The sequence below is a fragment of the Suncus etruscus genome, chromosome 11 (assembly GCF_024139225.1).
Source record: "Suncus etruscus isolate mSunEtr1 chromosome 11, mSunEtr1.pri.cur, whole genome shotgun sequence".
Taxonomy (NCBI): domain Eukaryota; kingdom Metazoa; phylum Chordata; class Mammalia; order Eulipotyphla; family Soricidae; genus Suncus; species Suncus etruscus.
Window position 1 is genome coordinate 38,626,406 of NC_064858.1, and position 9,297 is coordinate 38,635,702.

General features: G+C 36.3%; 1 non-coding gene across 1 annotated transcript; it reads left to right on the forward strand.

The window, feature by feature from the left end:
* Window positions 1-4,752: 4,752 nt before the first annotated feature.
* Window positions 4,753-4,859, forward strand: LOC126023470 (U6 spliceosomal RNA). Its single transcript, XR_007500591.1, has one exon. It is a non-coding gene; the product is annotated as a U6 spliceosomal RNA (small nuclear RNA).
* The last annotated feature ends 4,438 nt before the right edge of the window (window positions 4,860-9,297 follow it).

A 9,297-nucleotide genomic window follows, 5' to 3' on the forward strand; every position in this document is an offset into this window, starting at 1 on the left:
AATTATAAAAGAAATGAAAATTAAAAAAAAAAGATGAATCTCATTATTGTTTTGAAATTGCATTGTCATTTCTTCTTTTCTTGTTACGTTTTTGTCAGTACATATTATATCTTAGATGTTAGCCCCTTATTTTATAGTTGTGAGTGAATAGCTTCTCCCTTTTCATGGGTGGCCTTTGTATCCTTGTCACCATTTCCTTTGAGGTGCAGAAGCTTCTCAGTTTAATGCAATTCCATTTTTTTATCTCTGCCTCCACTTGTTTGGACAGTAGTGTTTCCTCCTTAAAGATGCCTTTAGTTGTAATGCCATGGAGTGTCTTATTTATGTGTTCTTCTATATACATATGGTTCTGTGTCTGTTATCAAGGTCTTTAATCCTTTAAATCAATTTGGATTTAACCTTTGCAAGGCACAAAACTTTAGACTTTGGCTACATAGGTCTTATTTTTCAATATTTAGTCTAAACCCTCTGATCCACTAGATATCAAAGCATAGTTTTGTCCCTCTGCCCTGTTTTATTGTTTTTCATCCCACTATATGATATACATATATGCTTTATGATTTTAATTGTTTCCTATGTATCCCCACAAAGAATTTTTGGCTCTAAAATAGTGATTGCCATACAGATTTCCCATATCATCAACAAATATTTGTTGAGTGATAGATTGGTGAAATTAATATATATATTTATGTATCATGAGCATTATCATCAAAATGTTGTACATGCAGAATGAACTTTAGAGAACTTTAAGACTTTTCTAGAATAATTCTTTGGTAAAAATTAATATCATTTTTCTTAGGTTCAAAGTTCTTTCCATTATATTTTGATGATTTTCTATTTAAGTAAAAACACTACAGTAGCAGGTATAAATGAAATAGTGGACTGTGTGAAAATTGTGGATAAGATGATTACAAAAGATGATTAGCATATGTATAAAAGATGAAAGAAAAGAACTAGTGAATGTCAACATCAAAAAGCTGAAAAATATAGGAAATGAACACTTTGCAATTGGTGATGCTGTTTAGTTTGTGTTTATTTTGTTTTGGAGCCACACCTGGAGATGTGTGGGACTTACTATGTGTTTGGCACTCAGGGATGACTCCTGGCAGAGCACAGGGTTTCATATGTGGTTTAGGGCAGTGGTGGGCAACCTTTTTTTTTCCAACTGAGCCAAATCTCACCAAAACCACTATTGAAATTTATTTTGAGAGCCACATTTTTAAAACCGAGTGCAGCAGACAGAGAGAGGATGCTGCCTCAATGCCAAGGCTGCACACAGGGCATGTACTGACAGAGGCTAGGAGCAGAGTCCTGACTCTGGAGCGGCTGCCCGGCACATAGAAGAGCCGCATTAAAAACTGTGAAGATGGGGCCGGAGAGATAGCATGGAGGTAAGGCGTTTGCCTTTCATGCAGAAGGTCATCAGTTCGAATGCGGCTTCCCATATGGTCCCCCGTGCCTGCCAGGAGCAATTTCTGAGCATGGAGTCAGGAGTTTCCCCCGAGCACTGCCGGGTGTGACCCAAAAAAACACACAAAAAAAAACAAAAACAAAAACTGTGAAGATCCACATGTGGTTCGCGAGCCGCGGCTTGCCGACCACTGGTTTAGGGTATTGAACATGGGCTTACTGCTTGCAAGATAAGTGTCCTGATCAAAGTAATATGTCCTCTAGGCCTCTCTTAACAGACTTATAAATACACATATTATAAATTTTAATTAATACATTTTAATTGAATCATTGAGAGATTCACAGTTAAAAGTTATTCATCATTGATTTTCATGATGATGTCTTACAATATCTAACAGCCATCCCTTCACCAGTGAACATTTCCACCCATCAGTGTCCCAACTTTTTCTCCCTGCACCCACCTGCCATGGCATCATAAACCTTTAGGTGAATTCAGCTCACCAGAGGTATCCTTAGATTTCCCTGGTGGGGAGAACTGCAATTTCCCCTACGTGTTCCTCAAAAGGCCCGCTGTGGACACCTTATTCCCCTGTGTGGATGGATGAAGAATTTCCGAAGAGATGCTTGGCATTATCTCAGGCAAATTTGTGGCCTCTATCAAATAATTCGGCTCAGAAATTCCAGCACCAACGATTGCTAAGAAAACCCTTTTTCTGGAGATGTATAACCCTAAAAGTTCAGACAATGTTTCAAATATGTCCTTGCAGCTGAAGTTTCTGCTAAGCAAGGGCAAAATTGACTCTACTCAAAAACTAAGAAAACAGATTTTAGGAGATTTGGTTTCTTCCTGAGCTTGACCCCCCATAAAATGGAGCCCAGCTCAGGAAAATCAAGTTTCTAAATATTTCTTACCTCCTCCTAACGTTTGTTTTGCATTTGAGGTTGTTTGTTAAAAGCTGCCCTGAGTGTTACCTTTTCTTTTGCAATTAACCTTGCTTTGTTATTGTAAATATCCTTCTCTGCACCTGGGGCTGGCTTACCCCTATAAAAACCCCTATTTGGAATATAAACTTATTGCACTCCTGCCAGAAACCCGTTGACCCCATATACTCTGTGTGGTTTCATTTATTTCATATTTTATATTTTTCCATATGCTGGTCCAGGCAACCCACTCTCCCTGAAGTGAATTCATCAAAATCCCACTGGCGCTGCAAGACAAAGCCCCTTGCAGCACCCACCTATCTGCCTCTGTAGCAGTCTCTCTCTCTGTCTCTGTCTCTCTCTCCATCTCTCTGTCTCTGTCTCTCTCTTTCTCTTTCTGTCTCTCTCTCTTTGTCTCTTTCCTTTTAGGTTACTGAAGGTTATCATGCATATTACTATCTCCTTTCAACACACAGTTCCTTCTATTCTTTCTTTCTCTTTCTTTTTTCTTATTTCATTTCTGTTTTTCTTCTTTCCTTCCTTTTCTTTCTTTTGTTTCTCTTTTTCTTCCTTTATTTCTTCTTCCTTTATTTTCTTTCTTTCTTTCTTTTTCTTTCTTTCTTTCTTTTTCTTTTTGTTTCTTTCTGTTTTTCTTCCTTCCCTCCATTCTTCTTCCTTCCCTCCTTTCCTTTCTTCTTTCTTTTTCTTTCTTTCTTTCCTTTCTTTTTAATTTCCTTCCTTCCTTCCTTCCTTCCTTCCCTCCTTCCTTCCCTCCTTCCTTCCTTCCTTCCTTCCTTCCTTCCTTCCTTCCTTCCTTCCTTCCTTCCTTCCTTCCTTCCTTCCTTCCTTCCTTCCTTCCTTCCTTCCATTTTTTTTGTATTTGAGCCATACACAGTGATGCTCAGGAGTTACTCCTGGCTATGCACTCAGAAGTAGCTCCTGGCTTGGGGACCATATGGAATGCTGGGGATTGAACTCAAGTCCATCCTGGGTCAGCTGTGTGCAAGGCAAATGTGCAAGGCAAATGTGCCTCATATTACTCGTGAGGAGCGGCTTGCACAACACTGGCCTAAGAGATACAGGATTACTCTATCCTTGAAGCATATTGTCATGGGAATAACTAGAGGCACCATATATGCTCTTTTACTCTCCCCTAGGTCTTAAAAAATAATTTTTTAGAAAAGCACATATGCAGTGAGTTAAGATTTGAAGGGAAGAAAGGATATGTAAAAAGAAAGGAAGAGAATATTGATCAGGCAAAGAAAGGATTAAGACATTGACTAGTTTTGGATTAATCAAGGATAAGTGAATTGATAACGTTTATTTGAATTTGAGGACTTATAATCAGAATACGGTGATATAAAACATAATATTAAAATTACTATAAAACAAACTTTGCAGGAACAGCTAACTAACTATATTTGAACACGCATTTTTGGTTACTGTGTATGTTCCAAAATTATTATATTTTATGAGAAACAAGTTGAAGCAAAACAAGTAATTAATGTTATCTTATTAAGATTTTTAAGCTAATTGAGTGAGCAGATAACAAAGAAGAAAAAGCAAGTAGTAAGATATTTTATAATTGGGGCGAGAGCAATAGCACATAGGGCATTTATAGCAGATAGGGCATTTGCCTTGCATATGGCCAACTTAGGTTCAATCTCTAGCATCTCAGATGGTCACCTGAGCCTGCCAGGTGTGATTTCTGAATACATAGCCAAGACTGACCCTTGAGCCCAGCCTGGTGTGGCCCCAAAACAAAACAAATATTATTTTATAATTATAAAAAATACTATGGAGGGAAGAATTATCACATAGTAGAGTTTTAATTGGTTAACTTGTAGCAACTTTCATTGAGATTTACCTGTTTCCTTTACTAGAAGGACACTCAAAAGTTTCAGAAATTCCCTCTATTTTCCAGAGCTGCCAAAATAATTTAACCTTACTTCTGATATATCATAGCAATAACTACCAGTTACGTATATATATCCTTATATAAATGACATTTGTATTAGTGTTATCATCATTAATGAGAAAAAAACAAGCATAGAGGTAAAATATCTAGTCAAAATTCACAGGAAAGGCTTATAGAGAACAAAGGATAAGGGACTTCCCTAAAATGTAGCTAGCATGGGTTTGGTTCATAATCTCCCAGTGTTACCTTGAACCTATGTTCAAGACCTTGAACACAGCAGAGTATGTCCTAAGTGTAGCTTGTGGTCTCAAAGGAAACAAAACAGCAAAAACTTCACAAGACTAGTATATGTTGAGCCAGTACTTGAATCAAAAGATATTCCTGTATAGTTCATTTTTTAACTTAAAACACTTCTGTTTATTTTTTAAATGGTATATTTATTTAAGCACTTTGATTACAAACATGTTTATAGTTGGGTTTCAGTCATAAAAAAGGAATACCTCGTGCTCGCTTCTGCAGCACATATATGAAAATTGGAACAATACAGAGAAGATTAGCATGGCCCCTGTGCAAGGATGACACACAAATTCTTGAATCATTCCATATTTTTACTTCACCCATTTTTTGCTTGTATAATTTTTATCTCATTTAATTTATTTTTTTCTTTTTCTTTTTTCTCGTCTTCAAACAGAACCACATAAGTTGAACCATCTTGTTCAGCCTTTCAAATTGAGAGGGAAATACTGGAGGGTATCAAGACCAAACAGTTGTATAATCACTAAGTGGTAATAAAAATTATCGGACTTAAGCACCAAACCCTAAGCCAGTGATGGCAGAATAGATGCCCAATCTACAACAAGTTAGACATGGAGGGACCACTTATACTAGCAGCCCTAGGGGTAAGGGAGGGGGATAAGGGATGCATGCTGGGAACGGGGATGGAGGGAGGACAACTCTGGTGGTGGGAATTCCCCTGATTCAATATCAGTATGTACCTATAATATTACTCTGAGAGATTTGTAATCCACTTTGGTCAAAATAAAAATTATTTGATATATATATATATATATATATATAAAGGAATACCTCTCTTTACTAGTGCAACATACCACCACCAATGTCCCCTATTTCTCTCCTCCCCCAATCTTTGCCTGAATTCCAGACAGGCATTCTAATTACACTAACTACCATTGTCATGATAGTTATCAGTGTAGTTATTTCTCTAACTGCACTCACCACTGTTTGCAGTAAGCTTCAAATCATGGGCTAATTCTTCTCCCTCCAGCCCTCATCTCTATAGTCTCTGAGTATTATTAATATACTATCTTTTATTTTTCTAAAATCCCACAGATGAGTGAGACTATTCTGTGACTATGTCTTTCACTCTGACTTATTTCACTCAGTATAATAGTTTCCATGTCCATCTATGTATAAGAAAATGTCATGACTTTGTTTTTCCTGATGGCTGCACAGTATTCCAGTTTCTTTAGCCACTCATCTGTCGTCAGGAATCTGGGTTATTTTCACATTCTGGCTATTGTAAATAGCACTGCAATTTATATGGGTGTGCAGAAGGCATTTTTGTATTGTGTTTTTGTGTTTCTAGGGTATATCCCTAGGAGTAGCAATTTGGAGATTTCTGAGAAACTGTAAATTGAGCTCCCATGTTTTCTTTTACAGTTCTTTACTTCAATAACAGTATTTTATTATCCTCATTGGGTAAACAACATCTCAAAATCAATTCCATATTATAGTCATGTTTTGGCTCCACCTTGTGGCTATTTTTCCTTTTATTTGTATATATATATTTTTTCTTTTATTCCATTTAAATTTAAGTATCATTTTTTTCTCCCTTCCTTATTTGCAAGTAAGTTTCAATCATTTTCTGACCACTTTATGCTTGGTTTTCTATGTATCAGTTTCCAAAAGGTTTTTTCTAAAAATGTATGTTATGTGAAAATTCAATCTGTCATTGAAACAGAAACTATAATTTTCCATCATATAAACACAATATTTCTTTTAAGGTATTTCAGAAAATCAATAGTTTATACTTAATGCTTGTGTTTGTTATTCTATGCAATCAAAGATATTTTATAAAGATCTTTCCTTAAAATAATCTTCACCCAGATTTGGACTTTGGTCAGTTTTGAACTTTCTCACCTCCCACTCTCAGAGAACCTGAAAACAAACTCCCTTGTCCCCAACTCCACCACCAGTAAATTATACTGACTTCTTCCTCTTTTCTCAAAGGAAACTTTAAGAATAGTTTTCTGTATTATGTAAGACCCATATTTTGAGTGTTACATTAGGTTTCTACTGCTGCAGTCTTTAAAAATTAGACAAGAAGGACAGGCTCAAGATATGAAGCTTACCACAAAGAGTGGTGAGTTCAGTTAGAAAAATAACTACACTAACAACTACCATGACAATGTTAATGAGTGAGAGAAGCAGAATTCCTCTCTGGAATACAGCAGGGGGTATGGGAGGAGAGAGATGGAGTGGTGGTGGGAATGTTGCACTGGCAAAGGGGGTTGTTCTTTTTATGATGAAACCCAACTATAATCATGTTTGTAACAATGGTGCTTAAATAAAGATATTATAAAAATAAAATAAAATAAGAATTGCAGCTTAAACAACATGAATTATATTACAGCTCTAGAGTTCAGAATTCTAGCATGGGTCTCATTAAAGTCAATCAAAGCTCTTGACAGTACTGAGTTTTTTCTAAATATGGTAGGCAGAGGGAGTTTAAGGAGTCTAATGGGGAAGAATATGGACACTTTGATGGGGTGTGTGCTGAAGCAAAATTATATGCATTAAACCTGATCATTGACAATATTGTATATTGTGTTAAGTAAAATAAAAATTTAAAACAAATAAATAAAAAGTTTCTTAAGAGAATTCCTTTCCATTATTTCACCTAGCCTGCATATCTTTTTCTTTAAATAATTTTTTTTTATTTTAAAACCATGACCACAAACATGTTTGAAGTTGGGTTTCAGTTATAAAAAAAGGATACCCCCTTCATCAGTGCAACTTTCCCACCACTAATGTCCCCATCTCCCCCCTCCCTCACCCCCTGCCTGTATTCGAGATGGGCATTCTATTTCTCTCACTACCATTGTTATGGTAGTTGTTAGTGTAGTTATTTCTCTAACAGAATTTACCACTCTTTGTGGTAAACTTCATATAGTGGGCTGCTTCTTCCAGCCCTCAAGTACTTTGTCTCTGGGTGTTATTACAATAATGTCTTTTATTTTATTTTTTCTTAAAACCTGTAGATGTGTGAGACTATTCTGTGTCTATCTCTCCCTTTGACTTATTTCACTCAGTGTAATATTTTCCATGTCCACCCATGTGTAGAAAAATGTCATGACTTCATCTTTCCTGATTGCTGCATAGTATTCCAATTTGTATGCATACCACAGTTTCTTTAGCCACTCATCTGTTTTCGGGCATCTGGGTTGTTTCCAGATTTTGACTATTGTAAATAACACTGCAATGAATATAGGTGTGCAAAAGGCATTTTTGTATTGTGTTTTTGTGTTCCTATGGTATATTCCTAGGGGTGGTTAGCTGGATCATAAGGTAGCTCAAATTCCAGTTTTTTGAGGAGTCTCCATATTGTTTTCTATAAAGGCTGCATATCTTTTTTAAATAAATAATTTTAATAGAATCACTCTTTGTTGCAGTTACAAAGTTATTCATGATAAAGTTTCAGTCATACCATGTTCAACATTCATCCCTTCATCAGTGCAAATTTCCTGCAAACAATGTACCCAATTTTCCTCCCATCCCAACCCTTCCCCTGCCTGCAGACATTTTACTTCTCTCTCTCTTTTATTTTCTATTTCACATCCAAGATGCTGGCTTAGCTTTTACAATTATTTTATATAATATGCTTGAACTCTTTAAAATGTAAATTAAATATAATTATAAGGAAAGTGTTAGACAAATAAATATTCATTCCTGATCCTCAGCATTTTTGAACAAGAGGACATTTTTACACTGATAATAGCAGCTATAAATAAATATACACTATACAGTAGTGATGAGAATCAGAAAAAATAAAATAAAAATAATTTCGTGGTAGGAAATAGGGCAGAGAGGGAACAACTGTGGCAATGCTACTTGGTAATGGTCACACTGGACAAGACCTAGATGCTGAATGGATGCAAAATTATATTTATGATACCCCTTTGTAACAATTTTGCTAATCACAGTGCTTCAAAGGAAAACAATGCATGATAGAGAGAGGGGAAGGGAGGGAGAGAAAGAGGAAGAAGGAAGAAAAACAGAAATTAAGAAATTAAAGAAAGAGAAGAAAAGAAAGATGAAAGAAAGAAGAAGAAAGAAAAAGAAAGAAAGAAAGAAAGGAAGGAAGGAAGGAAGGAAGGAAGGAAGGAAGGAAGGAAGGAAGGAAGGAAGGAAGGAAGGAAGGAAGGAAGGAAAAAGGAAGGAAGGAAGTAGGATGGAAGAAAGGAAGGAAGAAAGAAGGATGGAAGGAAGAAAGAGAAAGAAAGGAAGAAAGAAAGAAAGAGAGGGAAAGAAAGAAGAAAGGAAGGAAGGAAGGAAGGAAGGAAGGAAGGAAGGAAGGAAGGAAGGAAAGAAAGAAAGAAAGGAAGGAAGGAAGGAAGGAAGGAAGGAAGGAAGGAAGGAAGGAAGGAAGGAAGGAAGGAAGGAAGGAAGGAAGGAAGGAAGGAAGGAAGGAAAGAAAGAAAGAAAGAAAGAAAGAAAGAAAGAAAGAAAGAAAGAAAGAAAGAAAGAAAGAAAGAAAGAAAGAAAGAAAGAAAGAAAGAAAGAAAGAAAGAAAGAAAGAAAGAAAGAAAGAAGATAAGAAAGAGAAAAAATATCTTTAGAGGCAGGGGTGTGAGGGAAACTGGTGACCTTAATGCTGAGAAATGTACACTGGTGAAGGGAGGAATGTTGAAACACTATATTACTAAACCTCAATCATGAGAAGGGGAAACACTCATTAGTGATAATGATTATGCCAGGCGAGCTTTGGGCACCATATGGGATGCTGGTGATTGAACTCAGGTTGGCTG